The sequence below is a fragment of the Crocodylus siamensis genome, chromosome 3 (genome assembly GCF_052110815.1).
Source record: "Crocodylus siamensis isolate JL-2025a chromosome 3, ASM5211081v1, whole genome shotgun sequence".
In the NCBI taxonomy this organism is placed as follows: domain Eukaryota; kingdom Metazoa; phylum Chordata; order Crocodylia; family Crocodylidae; genus Crocodylus; species Crocodylus siamensis.
In genome coordinates this window covers 16,863,376-16,878,889 of record NC_143397.1, presented here as the reverse complement: position 1 = coordinate 16,878,889, position 15,514 = coordinate 16,863,376, and the positions used below count along the sequence as shown (strand labels likewise).

Sequence of the window (15,514 nt, the reverse complement as noted above, 5' to 3'; positions counted from 1 at the left end):
TAGCGGCTTTGGAGTCTGAGAAGTACCCAGGAGTATTGGTTTAACAAAGATGGTTTATTTTACTCACGCTTTGAAGCGGAGGCACACAGTTGCTTTCTTCGGTTACAGTAATAACGCACAGACAACAAAGGGGGTCTGTTGGCCCACGAGGTTCAGTCCGAAGACCTAGTCCCAGGGCTGGTCAACAGCTCATTAATGGATATAACATAAAACGAACTGTAACGCGTAGGTAACGAGTCGTGTGACGCCAGTCCACAGCAATGGACAAATCGGGTGGTCGAATACGAAAAGCCGAGGTCGGTAGCCAGAAGATGAAGCCGCGAAGATGTCAGGTTAGAGGGTTGAGCCGGGTCGTAGTCGAAGAAGGAAGCTGAGGTCGATGGTCCGGAGCCGGGTTAAATGAAGTCCAGAGGGTGATCCAAAATCGTAAGCCGTTAGTTTGTTCAAAGGTAAGTGAGAAGCCAGGTGAGTACAAAAGCAAGTATCAACGGAGTCGAAGGAGGAGATCAATAGGCCCTGAAGCCTGACTCAGAGACAGTCCCTGCAGCAGCACCAGCCTCTGTCTCCAGTCCACGCGATCTCCCCCCGAGGGAGGGGCTCACTGAACTTTTATATGAATTTAGTGGCCAATCAGAGTGCTCTCCGCAGAGAAATTTCTAGTCCGATTACCTCATATCAGGTTCTGACTGAGCATGCTCTCAGTCAGGAGCTGACACAGTCTGAGCGTGCCTCTGTGGGGAAAGTAGGTCAGCAATGATTGACAGGCCCGCAGGTCGCCCAGGGGGCAAGGACTGGGTGAGCCTTGGAAATTTCCACTCACAGCTTCAAACCACGCATGCCAGTTAAACCTCTTCTGTGCTGGCAGCACATACTCAAAGTTTTTTCCATGACAGTATGCATGTATAGACGTGTACCCTAATGTGCCTTAAATTTAGGCTAATGTACCTTAAAATGTAGATGTGCTCCTTGTGATGTTCTCTGGCCAATAAAGAGCAGGTCCACACAAGGGAATGCTGGGTTAATTTAAACAGAAAAGGTGTGACTAGAGATGAAAGGTGTTAACCCAACCTGGGGATTGCTCATGATACAGCTAAGCAAACAAAGATCATGATAAAGGTAGCTTGGCATTCTGAATGTAACGATCTTGGTTTGATTAGTTGTATCATGAGCAACCCCCATTAAAACCCTCATAACCTGTCCTCAGAGGTTCAGAAAATGCTAGAAAAGCAGTAAAACCATTTTAAATGGGGTGAATTCAGGATGATTTTTATTTTAACGACTTCCCTTACTGTCTTTGCCTTTAGCTGCAGATAGTTTTATAAACCACTGTCTAGCAGTTTTTTAGATGCATTAAAATGAAGGAATGGGAAGTTAGGTGTGATGGGCTGGAGCTCTTGTTGGCACTGTTTAAAGTTTCAGCTGCCTCTTTGAATAGGAAAGCATGCACATGCACACACACGGGGAAGAGAAAAGAACTGTCACAGAGAGAGAGAGTGTGTCACTTCTATTTCTGATGCTCATACTCATTTGCAACCTAGTTGCTGGAGACAAACAAGACCACACACTGTGTCTATCAGCCACTTGGCAGCCTGGCAAACTTGAGCTGGCATTGGACTCTAAGACATGTTTTCAGCTGCCTTTTTTGTCATAGAGTCACAGCATATTTGCATCATTCTTGATAAGGTAAGCCAGACCCTTACTCAATGGAGAAAAGAAAAAGGAAGAGAAGAAAATAAAAAATAAGGTGGAAAAGAACTCATGAGATGGGGATAAAATCAGGAACACATTCAAGGTGTTGACATTCCAGGTGATGTTTGGCATTTAGCCATAACCAGGGGAAGTGGCAAGATCATCTTGATCCCTCTCTCTTGGTTGATCTGGTCAGGATCTCTCTCAAGACATGGATGATGAACACCAGCAGTGATCTGGTGGATCCCAAGTACCTAAGGGTGTGATATTTCACAGTCATGATCATAAAGCTCAATCCTTGACCCACATGTCCTCCTGATTGTGCTGTCAAATTAAGGAACCCCCAAAAGTTCTGGGGAGAATAGGCTATCCTCTTATTATTGTCCTTAAATATAAAACCTAGTTTCCAAGACAGTAGTTTCCAGCTCATTGATTTCTGGTTTGAAACTTCTCTTATTTACCAACAGTTATCTGGACACAGTCCTTTGGTGTTATGAATAGACCTTTCCGTTTGGATTAGTTCTGTTTAATTGATTTGAATTTAAATTAAATTTAATTAATTTAATCAATTTAGTTTAGTTTTAATGACTGCTTTTAATTACTACAAACAGTAACATGTAGCAGACTGAAGCTGAACCTTTATTACCTTGAAAAGCTTAGAGTATAGCTCTCTCCACAGCATGCTTAGGAAGAGATTGCTTCATTCCCCATAATCCCTTTCATGCCCAAGTAAAACCTGGGACAATCTAGCCTTGTATGGTGCAGATGTCCTCCAAATGATATGCTAACAGCAACAATATTCATGCTTACTTGAGAGGATATTTGATCCATTAATGATGGCTCACAGACTTCTGATGAGCTGCCCATGTTTTAAAGAGATTTCACTGTTAGAATGCAACCTCCCATCTTACTAGTGGATTATCTTGCCATCCTGCAGGAGAGGCATCAGCAAATGGGATTGTCACTAATGAGCTTATCCATGCTGCTGATTTTAGAAGAATATCCTCCTTGCTTGATAGCCTGTAACAATACCTCCTACTACACATCAGTAATGGTTTTATGGGATTCTATTTGTAACAGAAGCAGGACCTATGGCAAAGTAAACCACTGTATCTTCATTTTCCTCATACAGTGAAAGCCTGGGTACTATACCCGGCTAACTCAGACATGGGCAGAACTGGGTGGGCTCTTCCAAGCCAGAATCGAGGGATGGAGCACCATCTATCTGGAGTCCTGAATCCTCTCTAGATCTAAAATTGAAGTCACATTGAAATGAATGAATAACATCAAACAGTGCCTTTCTTTTGCTCAATAGTTAGCTACGTCTAACTTGATAGTTAGAGGAGTTCAGTAGTTAGATACATCTAACAAATTTGAGGAGTTCAATAGTTAGTGCCTTTACTTCCATCTAAGTAAAGGTGCCATAACACTTTATACTGTAGGGATTTCATTGAAAAATAGGAGCAAAGGAAGATGTTGTTTAATGTGCATAGAAGTGTGAAGACCATGGCCCAACTTTTGTGAAACCTCTGTGATGTAGGTACTTATTTATAATCAAGAACCCAGGACACAAGGAGCCTGGCTCATATTGCTGATTATTCTTTTTGGTATATCCTGAATGTCCTATGTCCCAATCTAAAAAAAGGATGCAACAAGCAACTATCCACAATGACTCCCAGATCTCTTTTCTGTGTGGTAACAGCTAAGTTTTATATAGAGCCCATTTTACTGAAGGTGTAGTGCAGGTTATTTTTGGCCAGGTGCATCACTTTACACATTTCTACATTGAACTGTTCATTGCTCCATCAAAAGCTTTTGCACTGGCACATTTTTAGTGAGAAGGTGAGTTGGTGAATATACCCCATCATGAACTTTTCTTCAGCTGGGATTTTCAAAGGTGAACAAGGTAGTGTAGTGAATGTGATTTGGGTACTGAACCCAGGCATCTTTGGAAAAGTGAGCCATAGTTAATCATAATCTTGCTGCTTTAGTTTCCCATATGCCCCCTCTACATCAAGGAAAGCTACACATTCATGCAAATTGACATTGACACCCAGGGAGGATGACTGGAATCCCTCTGGGTTAAAATACATGGGGTACGTGGGACAGGGGACACCATGGTAGAAGTCTACTACAGACCTCCTAACCAGAAACAAGAGCTGAACCAAGAATTCTTGAAGCAACTGGCTGAGGTTTCACGCTCTTGGTGCATGGTTGTCATGGGAGACTTTAACTACCCAGACATCTCATGGGAAGAGCACTTAGCCAAATCCAATCAGTTATAAAGCTTCCTCGTGTGTGGATGAGCTCCACCTGACTCAAGAAGTCTATGGGCCTACAAGAGGTAAAGCATTGCTGGACCTGGTACTGGCCAAAGAGGATGGTCTAGTCAGTGACCTAAGAATCATTGGAAAGCTGGGTGATAGTGACCATGAGCTGATCACCTTCACTATCCATCGCAAAGCTGGCAAGTCAGTCAGCAATGCAGAAGTCCTCAACGTTAGGAAAGCTGACTTTGACAAGCTCAGGAGGCTCATTGTTGAGGCCCTAAGGGACCATGACTCAACAGGCAGAGGAGTCCAAGAGGAGTGGTTGCTCCTCAAGGGAGTGATCCTGACAGCACAATAGATGTTCATCCCATCAAGGAGGAAGGGTAGCAAAAGGGCACAGCAACCCCCTTGGCTCAGCAGGGAACTTGAAGACCTCCTACACCTAAAAAAAGAGACTTATAAAGGTTGGAAAGCTGGAATCACCACCAAGGAAGAGTACTCAGCACTGGTCCGTACCTGCAGGAAGCAGATCAGAAAAGCCAAGGCTGCAACTGAACTCCATCTGGCTTCACATATCAAGGATAATAAAAAGTCCTTTTTCAGATATGTATGGAGTCAGAAAGAAAACAAGAGTAATATTGGACCCCTGATGAACCAAATGGGACAACTGATAACTGACACCAAGGAAAAAGCCAACCTGCTTAATGGGTACTTTGTGTCGGTCTTTCATCTGCCCAAAGGGACTGCCCTGCCTAGCATGATGCAGGATGGCCAGGATGAGGGAATATTTATACCCAGCATCAGTGTAGACCTTGTAAAGGAACACCTTGAGAGGCTGGACACCTTCAAGTCAGGTGGTCCTGACAGATTACACCCTAGAGTACTCAAGGAGCTGGCAGGTGTCATAGCCCAGCCATTGGCAAAAATATTCGAAAATTTGTGGTGCTCAGGTGAAGTGCCTGAAGACTGGAAGAAGGCCAGCATGGCACCCATCTTCAAGAAAGGGCAGAAAGTAGATCCTGGGAATTACAGGCCAATCAACTTGACCTCAATCTCCAGTAAGATTCTGGAGAAAATTGTCAAAAAGACTCTTCTTGATAAGCTGACTGAGGGCACCATCCTGAGGGACAGCCATCACAGGTTTATTGCAGATAGGTCTTGCCTGACCAATCTCATCTCCTTCTATAACCAGGTGACATATTGCCTGGACAAGGGAGAAGAGATTGACATCATATATCTGGACTTTAAAAAAGCTTTTGGTCTGGTGTCTCATGATGTCCTCATGGAAAAATTGGCCAACTGTGGCCTCGGCTTCACCACAGTCCAATGGCTGGGAAATTGGCTCTGAGGTTAGATCCAGAGAGTAGTAGTCAATGGTAGTGAATCATTATGGTGCTCTGTGACCAGTGGTGTCCCCCAAAGCTCTGTCTTTGGACCTGTACTCTTTAACATCTTTATCAATGATGTGGACATTGGTGTCAGAAGCACACTGGTTAAGTTCGCCAATGACACGAAACTCTGGGGTATAGCGTCCACACCTGAGGACAGGCCAGTGATCCAGGGTGACTTCGATAAGCTTAGTAAGTGGGTGAATACAAATGTGATGGTGCTCAATACAGATAAATGCAAGGTACTCCACCTCGGGGAGAAACCACTCCCCCAGCATGCTCATAGGCTTGACAGTGCTATACTTGCTAGCACCATGGATGAAAGAGACTTGGGGGTCATGATTGACCACAAGATGAATATGAGCCACCAATGTGATGTCACAGCTGGTAAAGCAAACAAAACTCTGGCTTGCATCCATAGATGCTTCTCAAGTAAATCTCAGGCTGTCATCCTCCCGCTCTACTTGGCCCTGGTGAGGCCGCAGCTGGAGTACTGCATCCAGTTCTGGGCTCCACAATTCAAGAAGGATGTGGAGAAGCTTGATAGAGTCCAGAGGAGAGCCATGTGCATGATCATAAGGCAAGACAATAGGCCTTACGAAGAGAGGCTGAGAGTCATGGGACTCTTCAGCCTGGAAAAGTGCAGGTTCAGGGCGGACCTGGTGGCTGCCTATAAGTACATAAGGGGTGTGCATCAGGATCTGGGGGAACATCTATTCACCAGACTGCCCCAAGGGATAACAAGGACTAATGGTCATAAACTCCTCCAAGACCATTTTAGGCTGGACATAAGGAAAATTTTCTTTACTATCCGAGTCCCCCAGGCCTGGAATACGTTCCCTCCAGAAGTGGTGCCGGCACCTATTCTGGATGCATTCAAGAAATGTTTGGATGCTTATCTTGTTGGGATCCTTTGACCCTAGCTGACTTACTGCCCCTGGGCAGGGGTCTGGACTTGATTATCTTCAAGGTTCCTTCCAGCCCTAATGTCTATGAAATCTATAACAACCCCTTGTAACATTGGATGGTTTGAAATCCAGAGTGAAATTTCACAGCTTGGAACTCTTTTTTTGGTGGTTTCATAAATAAATCTATTCAAAATTATTCTGATGTAAATGTGTAACCTCTCTTGGAAGAGGTCCTGGTTTGTGTGAAGACTTGAGAGCTTCAGATTTCCCAGAGATATACACATCCAAGCACCAACTCTGAAATCAAATGTGAACATACACAAGAGCTTGTTCTTATGTACTCCACTCACAGATAGGGCTACAGTTTAAAGGGATTCAATTCCAGTTCTCTCAAAACTGCTCCAACATTTCACTGCAAACACTTCACACAAGTTTAACCCAGACACCTTTAAAAGCCAGGATCTAGGTCATGCATCAAGTTGATGAGACTGATAAATAAATCATCAGGTAGAATTCAATGGCCTGTATATACAGGAGGTCAGAAGCAATGTTCAGACGTGTCCCTTCTGACTTTAAAGTCTATGAAGAGCCCCTGTTGGCTTGTGAGACCTTTCCAGAAGCATGGCAGATTTTCTGGTTGCTTTGCTTGCTAACAAAAATGGGGAGCTCTGTAAAAGAAGACTGTAAGATTAAAAAAGATTAAAAAAGCAAATAGAGAGAGTCAAAGACCTAAAGCATAAAACAGTATAGACCTGTTATCCAGATAGCACTTAGTTGCAGTCAATTTTTCTCCTTTAATGGGCTTATTTCTTTGTCAGATATTTATATTCTCTGTATGGAAAGTTTATAGAACCTGCAGCATTGATATATTAGTATATAGCAGATTTATTCATTTAGCTGTTGTAATACTATTCTAGCTCTATTTGGAAGAGAAGGTTTTGCTCAACTTAATAGTTTCTTTCCTTATCAGATATTCATTTAAAAGTGTTTTCTTATAAACACAAGATATGTTGAGACTTGTATGCTATAAATATTTCAGAAGATTTATGTTTGCATTAGGCATTCCATTCACTGAACTTGAATGCACTGCAGATACTGCAGTTGCTTTAAGAAAAAACAACATCAGTTATCAGTGCTAAAAAGTTATCCACAGTTTTACAAAGCAAAGTACAGACCCCCTATCAACATTCATTGGTAGCTGTCTTTCCTATCATCACCTGTAAAACTTGAAGATAAACAAAGCGGATATTGATATACTACTCCCCATTGCTGTCAGATAAGCCCGACACTGCCTTTGGGTATTGTAAGCAGACGGCTTGCAGCCAAAGCTTCAGCAGATTCCACAAGAGGTTAGTCCCTGAGGTATTTCAGACAGACAGAGGCCCATGCAGATGAATGAAGCTGAAACAGAGGAAGAGAAACCAACCAAGGGACCCAGTGGCAAAAACAACAGTGTTGGTTCTCTCACAAGCTAAGTGTCAATGCTAGGGTCTACAGTCATATTGGAAATGTGAATCACTGTGGGCTATAGAAGCCTGCCCTGGTCACATGCAGTAGCTTAACCTTGAGCACTATGGCTTCACTACTACTACTATACAACTTGGGTGGATTATAGCTAGTTAGGTCATGTGTAGGCATGCTCCAATCCTATCTCACAGATTATATATTTAGCAAATGCAAATCTGTGGAGCCAGTGCCATAGCAAGGGTCGTGGGGGGGAGGGAGGGCACTGCCTCAGGCACCAAAGCGAAGGGGTGCCAACAGGTGCTGCCCAGCCGGAGTGGAGTGTGGGACACAGCCGCGAGTGGATTGTTTGGGGGTGGGGCATGGAAATGGGGAGGGCGGCTCCTGCTGCTGCGTGCCCCCCCCAGGCAACCATGGAGGGGGGGCATGTGTCCCCCCTGGATCTATGTGTCAGGCAAGGACGGACTGCCGCTGTGGGTTTTGCCCTGGGCACCAAACTTCCTTGTCATGGCACTGTACAGAGCCAGCAATAGCTTTCTCATTAACTGAGTTCAAAGTTATTAATCTGCCTCTTAATTTGTAGAGGAGACACTCTTCAATGAAGCACGGCATTGTTTGTGCCTCTCCACAAGAGCATAGTGGTTTAGCACTGAGGTCCCAGTGGTGGTTGGCTATGCAGGGGCCTTGGCCTCTCCTGAACCTGTTTAGCAAAGGCCACTCTCATCATGTTAAGTCAAAGGCAACAAGTTGATGAGTCACAAGGAACTTATGTGCGACTTCCCATTTGCGTTTCCCATTCCTTAATCCAAGGGGTATCTGAAGACATGTCCTGAGCTGAGAGGTGGCTCCATAAGAGGTGTCACGATGAAAGGAGGGATTTGGGTGGATTAAACAGATCATCGTAAAGTGGTAGGTGAGATGCAGGATGAATGGTTTTGACCAGCTTTCAAGTCATTACACTGCACAGATGTAATATCGTTAGAAACTGAGAAACAGCTGGGTTCCCAGATGGGAGCCTGTCACACCGAATACAAAATATTTCTGCAAGGTTTCTCTGTGAATCATTCATAAAATATTGCCCAGCTGTAGGGTTAAAATATTAAAGACACACAAGTGAGGATAAAGCTCATAGGGTGATCCCATACCTCAGAAATGCTACAGATTAGAATGCTTTTAAGACACAGCCTTGAGGAAGAACTGTGTAAAACTGCACTAGGAAGCTGTGTATCTTCACCATAGCAATGTGCTACCTGCCCTGTCCTAACCCAGATGCACTGGCCAGCATAGAAGTGTTCAGGGAGACAGCCAAGGCTTTTGCCTCATTGTTGCTTGAAGTACAGAGCTTCCTTCTGTATACCTAGACTTGAATAGTATAGTTAGTACTCCATCATAGACCCATGCACAGACCCACCGTCCAAGTCACCATCTACACAAGATGCTTACTGCGCATTAGCCTAATAACACTGTGCAGTAGCGTAGCAGCTAAAAACTGTGCTAATAGCCTACTGTGCAGTGTTATTAGGCTAATGTGTAGTAAGCACTACAAAATAACTATGTGCCGGAGCTACTGCACAGTAAGTTGACTTACTGTACATTTAGCTAGTACCTTATTACGCAAGTACTAAACAAAATGTGCAGAATCTTAGGTACATGAGTGAACATATAAACACACCCAGTTATTCCATAAAGGAGTGATTAAAATAGTTTAACACCTAGTTTTAACTGGTTTGGAAGTGAGGTGGTTAGCTGCATTAGTCTGAAGTCAGGAAAAAGACAGGGCTGGACACTACCTGAGAGACCAGTCTGTTAAGAGAAGTATGAGCTTTCACAGGCGATGACTTATTTTGTCAGATGCTACTGGCATACTAAGGTGTTGCCTATGAAAGCACATGTCTCTCTGAACCTATGTCTGTAAGGTGCCCCCCCGCCCTGCCTTTTGCATGGCTGTTAATCCCATACCTCATCAATAAAGATGACTTCAGTGGGAAAACTACCTTGTTGCATCGTTTGTATTGCCTGCCTGGGTTGGTGGCATCCTAGGGTTAGGGCATGTTTATGCAACCCTCACACTGTTGCTGCTGGGAAACCTGTATTGTGGGTTCAGGTGGCTCAGATCGAAATGTTTTAATGGGAGAAAGCATTAGTTTAGGAAGAAATGGTAATGTGTCATGAGAGACAAATCCCTGAGTGCTTCTAGCCAAGAAATATGACCTTGTGGGAGATGGCCCTGTTTCTGCTAATGCTGTTAAATCTCAGCTTTCTGGAGCATGGTGGTTGAATGCAGATCTTCATGTATAAACCTGTACCTTACATTGTACAGGTTTGTTGTGCAATAGCTGCTTTGCAATGCAAGGCATATGGATCCTGGGCATACTTTCAGCTTGTCTAGCTACAGAAAATTGCCTCCAATATGGGAGCCTCTTTGAATACTGCACAACCAGCCCAATGCCTCTTCTGCCGCCTTTGCCCAAGACTGTTGAAGGTCCTAATCAAGGCAAAAGTGGAATGAATGAGATGCCCATTTCTGGTTTTCATAGTGACCCCTAAAGTGGCTGGCAGCCAGCCTTATTTTCTGGGGCAGCACTCAGCTGAGTTATGAAGAGCAAAACTTAGCTTGGCTGCTCCACAATCATCACTGAGGAGCAAAGATGCTCCACAATCATCACTGGGGTCTATTATTTACACACTGCACCTTTATTGCATCACCAGAAAATTTCTAGGTTCTGCCCCTGTTCTATTACTGCCTCAATTTAAATGTGTGTGCCTCAGTTCAACCACCTTGAGAACAGAGAAAACCTTCTGACAGCTTGTTATGAGGTTTGTTGTTTACAAATTGCTGAAGGCCTGGTGTCAACCCCCTCAGGACTGTACAGTGTAGCATGCAGCACTTCTCTTAACACTTTGTCAAGTTTAAAACAATGTCTTAGCTGAAATGTGGCTGAGACGAATTCAACTCCCATGGAATTTCACTGTGTAACCTGAACGGCAGCTTCAGTGTAAAAGCAAAGGAAATGCTACTGATGAACACATGGAGGAAGCATGATAATGAGGTTCTTCAAGGGTGGCATCTGCCAAGGCCACAGGGCTTGAAGATGGAGGTCCATGTATCAATGTTGTAGTTCTGATCCCAATAATGCTCCCCCATTTTTTTCTTCTCTTTTTCCAGCTTAAAAAGGCCCGTGTATTCTATGAATACTGAAAAGGCTTCTACATAGAAATGTGCCTATAAATGCAATAGAAGCTCTTCATACAGCTGGAAATAAGTATATTTGTATGCTTAATGCATCTGTCCCCCTCTGAGACCATTTTAAAAGTTCATTTACATATATGTATGCAAGGCATATGCTTTTCCAGAAGGAGGAGGCCCCCATTTTGTGTGCCACCATTGGACATTCAGTTGAAATACAAGTGCATATTAGCATTGGTGACACATAGCAGGTGCCCGTGGGTGGACGTGAACCCCCTGAGATTGGCAGTGCACTCCCTGAGATTGACCACCACTGATGCTGTTGGCGGTGCCTGCGGGCAGTCACCACTCACAACCCCCACCTCTGGTGGCATCTGTGGGCAGCTGCTGATTGCCATTGGCCACCACCACTGCTGCTGGCGGCATCTGTGGACGACCACCATGTCTTCTCCCCACTCTCCCCACTTGCCGCTGACACCGCCACGGCCACCTGCGGAAGTTCCCCACTCGCTGCTGGCACACCCCCGCAGCTGACACCATTGCTGTCACCTGTGCCGCCGACACCATTGTCACCGTGTCCCCCCAGCCTTGGGGGGCAAGTGACGTTCATGCATATTACAGCATTCGTGTCTCAAGGTGCTGAGGATGCAAAATAGAGGTGTTTGGAGCAAGAGTTTGAATCCACAGTCCCCATTTTGTGAGCAGATATTTTAGAGCCTACTGTCATTCCCACAGAAATGGGGGCTGGGCCTCAGCTGGAGATATTTCCTTAAAACATGAGCCCTTTAGTATGTTTCAGGAAATAATTTGGGATTATAATTTTTGCACTGAGCTTCCTTACATTTTGGACATTGATTCCTTATTGTCACTACCATAGGCTGACCTATACAGACAGATATCCACAGCTCCCATTTACAATGCATGCTGAATCCCATCAGGCTTTCAGGATGACCTTAAATATTGGCTGGGAGCCCAAGGACTTCACGCCGACTGATTTTTTTGCAGGGAATAGTAACTGAAAACATTAGTGGGTTATTTATACTGTGAGAGACCTTCCCGTGCCCATTTTCCCCGACCCCTGTATAATGAACCAGGCACCTGAAAAGGGAGACCTAAAACTTGAATTACAGGGAAAGTGAAAAAGGAAGGGCAAGGTGGAAATTAGGTCTCTGGCAACCATGGGCTGTGAATATAGTGATATATTTTGGCTGGGATGTTACATAGTGAGGAAGTTTCTGCTCTGTAGGTCAGGTCTGCTTAAGATCACTAAGATTTTTTTCCACTACATCACTGGTCTTCAAAAGTCCTCCCTTTTAGAATAGACCTTTTCATCATAGTGGTACCCAACAGTGACACCTCGTAAAAGGTGCATAAGACCTATAAGTCTTATGAAAACACCAAGCAAGAAAGTTTCATCAAAACATAAGTACAAAAAAGTAAATCAAAGCCTTCTTTTCCCCTGGTGAATGATGATGTACCAGAGAGACTCCATGAAGTCCACCTGGGACTTTGCTAATGTATTTTGGTACTGTAGACATGCAGCTAATACAATGATAGGCAGGATGATAAAGCTGCATAATGATGAGCTAGCTCCCCATCTGATGAGAGCAGAATGTCTTTTGGGATATCTTCCATAGGCAGGCGTGCCTGCCTGCTCACATTTATTTGAACCATGAAATATAATCTGATTGTAGGGGCTTTCAGAACAAGGTATTTAAAACATTTATTAGTTACACACATGTAGTTAGGATTCATCACAGTCATATGTGAGAAGCATCACGGATGTTAGTATGAGCATTCGTACTTCTTTTTTTAAAAAGAAAATAAACTACCTTACTCAGGACTTTTTATTCCATGCATTTTACTGTGGTAGTCTATGTCTTTGTGCAGCTGTTTATTAACTTTGAAGAATTTTAACAGATAGTATTACAATAAAGAAGTCCATGCTCAGATCTTTACCTGTGGAATATGACTGGCAGGAAATTGTGGACAAGAAAGCTGACAAGAAAGATGCTTTTAAATAACCTAGGTATTGCTTACATTGTAAATAATCTCCTTAATTTAGGTGACCAGGTAAGAAAAGGAGTATTTTGAACATGCATTTGATGGGGCTGTCCATGAATTTCATTGATCTCAATTAGGCTCAGCATCTTCCAATTAGGCAGGAAATTATTTTATCGGCTTTTCCATGCTATGCAATAGATATTTTTTTCCCTTCCAGTGTCACTGGTTGAAAATGTTCTAATAATTTGAGAACAGAGGTTGGCCAAGGCTAAGAGTTTTTTAAAAAAAATCCCACCCTGAGTTGGTATTAATTTAAGGGCTGCAGTGCTTCATGCATCTATTTGACAATTTAGCTCTTAGATAGGACGTTTTTACAAACCAGTTCCACCTTTTGTGCGCATACATACTTTTGAGGGCAAATGACTTGGTCTACAGCCTGGCCATGTCCATACCTTCACTTATTCTACTATAGTAACGACAAGGCCAGACTGTACAAGTGAATAAGCAGAGGAATTCAATCTTTGGGAGTGTCACTGTAACATCTTTTATTAGCATTGCATTCAGTTACACCCCCCCGCCCTAAATTCTACCCATGGCAAGAAAAATAATAGATTTAAATGGTACCTGAGGTGCTCTGGGTTTAACCTGGTCCTACCACCTGATCCCAGATTCATTCCTTCTCTGGAAAAAGGGCTCAGGATGGCTGTATTCACACCAATTACATTCTGCCATCTGGTGGCCCATACAAGTAATAGCAGCTGCAGGAATCTACTTTCCCCTGTGATGCTTAAAAAGATGCATTGCCGAAGTTGGAAATGCAAACTAGAGTCAGATCTGAACCCCTTCAAATTCTGGGAATTCTTGGATCATGGTCTGAGAATTGCTGCACAAACTTCATCCAAAATACCAATTTAAACACTTACATTTTTAAAAAATGTAAGGAGAAGTGCGAACGCCATATACTGCTCTTCTCTGCAACGCTTGTTGTGCTGTAGGTTTTCATAAGCAGCCAGGAAAGAAACGTTCATAAGAATCCCCTTGTCTGAAGCAAAGACCAAATCAGAATTGTTACTGCAAATTGCCTTTGACTGCCTGGAAGTGCGAACAGGAACAAAGCAGATGCAAACGCAGCGGGAGATGCATTATGTCAACATGCAGACACTCCTTGTAATGTATGTGTTAGCCAGTCTTGCTCCTGTCTGTGTGTTAGTAGCAGGAGACTGATGGCTCATTATAACTTGGCAGACTTCTAGCAGGGCAGTTTTCTGCAGGAGTAAGCTAGCATGAGGAAGGATGCCTCAGAAAGACTAAGATTCAGTGTGTGTTGTTTCCATGTGAGGGGGTGTCTCAGCCTCAGAAAATAAGTGCCTATGGTGAGATAAGTCCTGCTGCTGTGAGAAGCGCAGGTGGGTTTGCCACCTGCCTTCCTGATTGTATTTACCAGGCTTGGGGTAGGGAGAGCAATGAGGCGCAAACTAAATTTGATACGGATCCCCTTTCTTTTCTGCAGCATGCATGCAGGATGGGAGGTGGCACAGCTGACTGGTTTTAAGAGACAGAATTATGTGAGGAACCAGCAAATGTGATAAATGATGTAATGAAGGGAAAGAGAATGTCATTAATTTTCTCCTCTAGTCCCCCTTAAAAAACATTTCTAGATACCTGGGAAGAGGCTGTGGGTACTGCGGTGGGAACACATAGGAGCCTCTAGAGAAAAAAAACATGGCTTGTTATTAGACTCAATGATGTTTGTGTTCAGTCTCAATATCATAATTATGTCACAGTATTTTAAGGCCAGAAGGGATCATTTGTGCTCTTAATCTTATCTCTTGTATATAACAGGTCCTTAAATATCAGCCAGTTATCCCAGTACTTAGCCCAATTACTTATGTCTGGTGAAAACATATCTTCTGGAAGGTTACCTGGTTTTCATTTAAAGACATCAAGCAAAAAAGACTCCACCTGCTTTCCTTGGGAGTTTATTCCAGGGGTTAGTTGCTCATGTTGTTAAACATCTGAGTTATTCTTAATTTGAATTTGTCTGCTGCTAGATTCCAGCCACTGGTTCTTGCTCTGCCTTTTGCTGCCAAACTAACCAGCCCTGTAATACCAGTATTTTATTCCCGTGATGGTACCCAGACACTGTAAAGAAATGACTACTTCTTTTTGATAAGCTAAAAAATTGAGTTGTAATTCTCTTTCTTCAACCCTCAAATAGTTTTGTGACTGTTTTTGCACTCTCTCCAAGTTCTTTGTAAATGTACAAGTCAGAAGTGCCTGCAGTATTCCAGTACTGCTCTTGCCAAGGCTGAATATAATTTCCCTGCTCCTTCTACTATTATAATGCGTCCAAGGAGCACACCGGCCCTTTCTGCTGCAGCATTGCACCAGGCCTGAACCCATAGCCTATGGAGTGAAAAGCTGCTCTTTCAACTGAAAGATGGGATGCAATGGGAAAGCAGTTGGGATATATCTTGCTATGGCTCCAGGGGTGTGAATTCAAACACTGCTCTGGATTTGTGCCAAGCAATTTCCTCCTCTTCAACTGAGCCATGAATAAACAGTTGATCATTTGAGTTGGTATGTCAAAGGCAGCCAGAAATG

The 15,514-nt window shown here is 43.6% G+C and overlaps 1 pseudogene; it reads left to right on the top strand.

Annotated features, from left to right (window-relative positions):
- Positions 1–325: 325 nt before the first annotated feature.
- LOC149868021 (uncharacterized) lies at positions 326–10,266 on the top strand (annotated as a pseudogene).
- Positions 10,267–15,514: the final 5,248 nt, after the last annotated feature.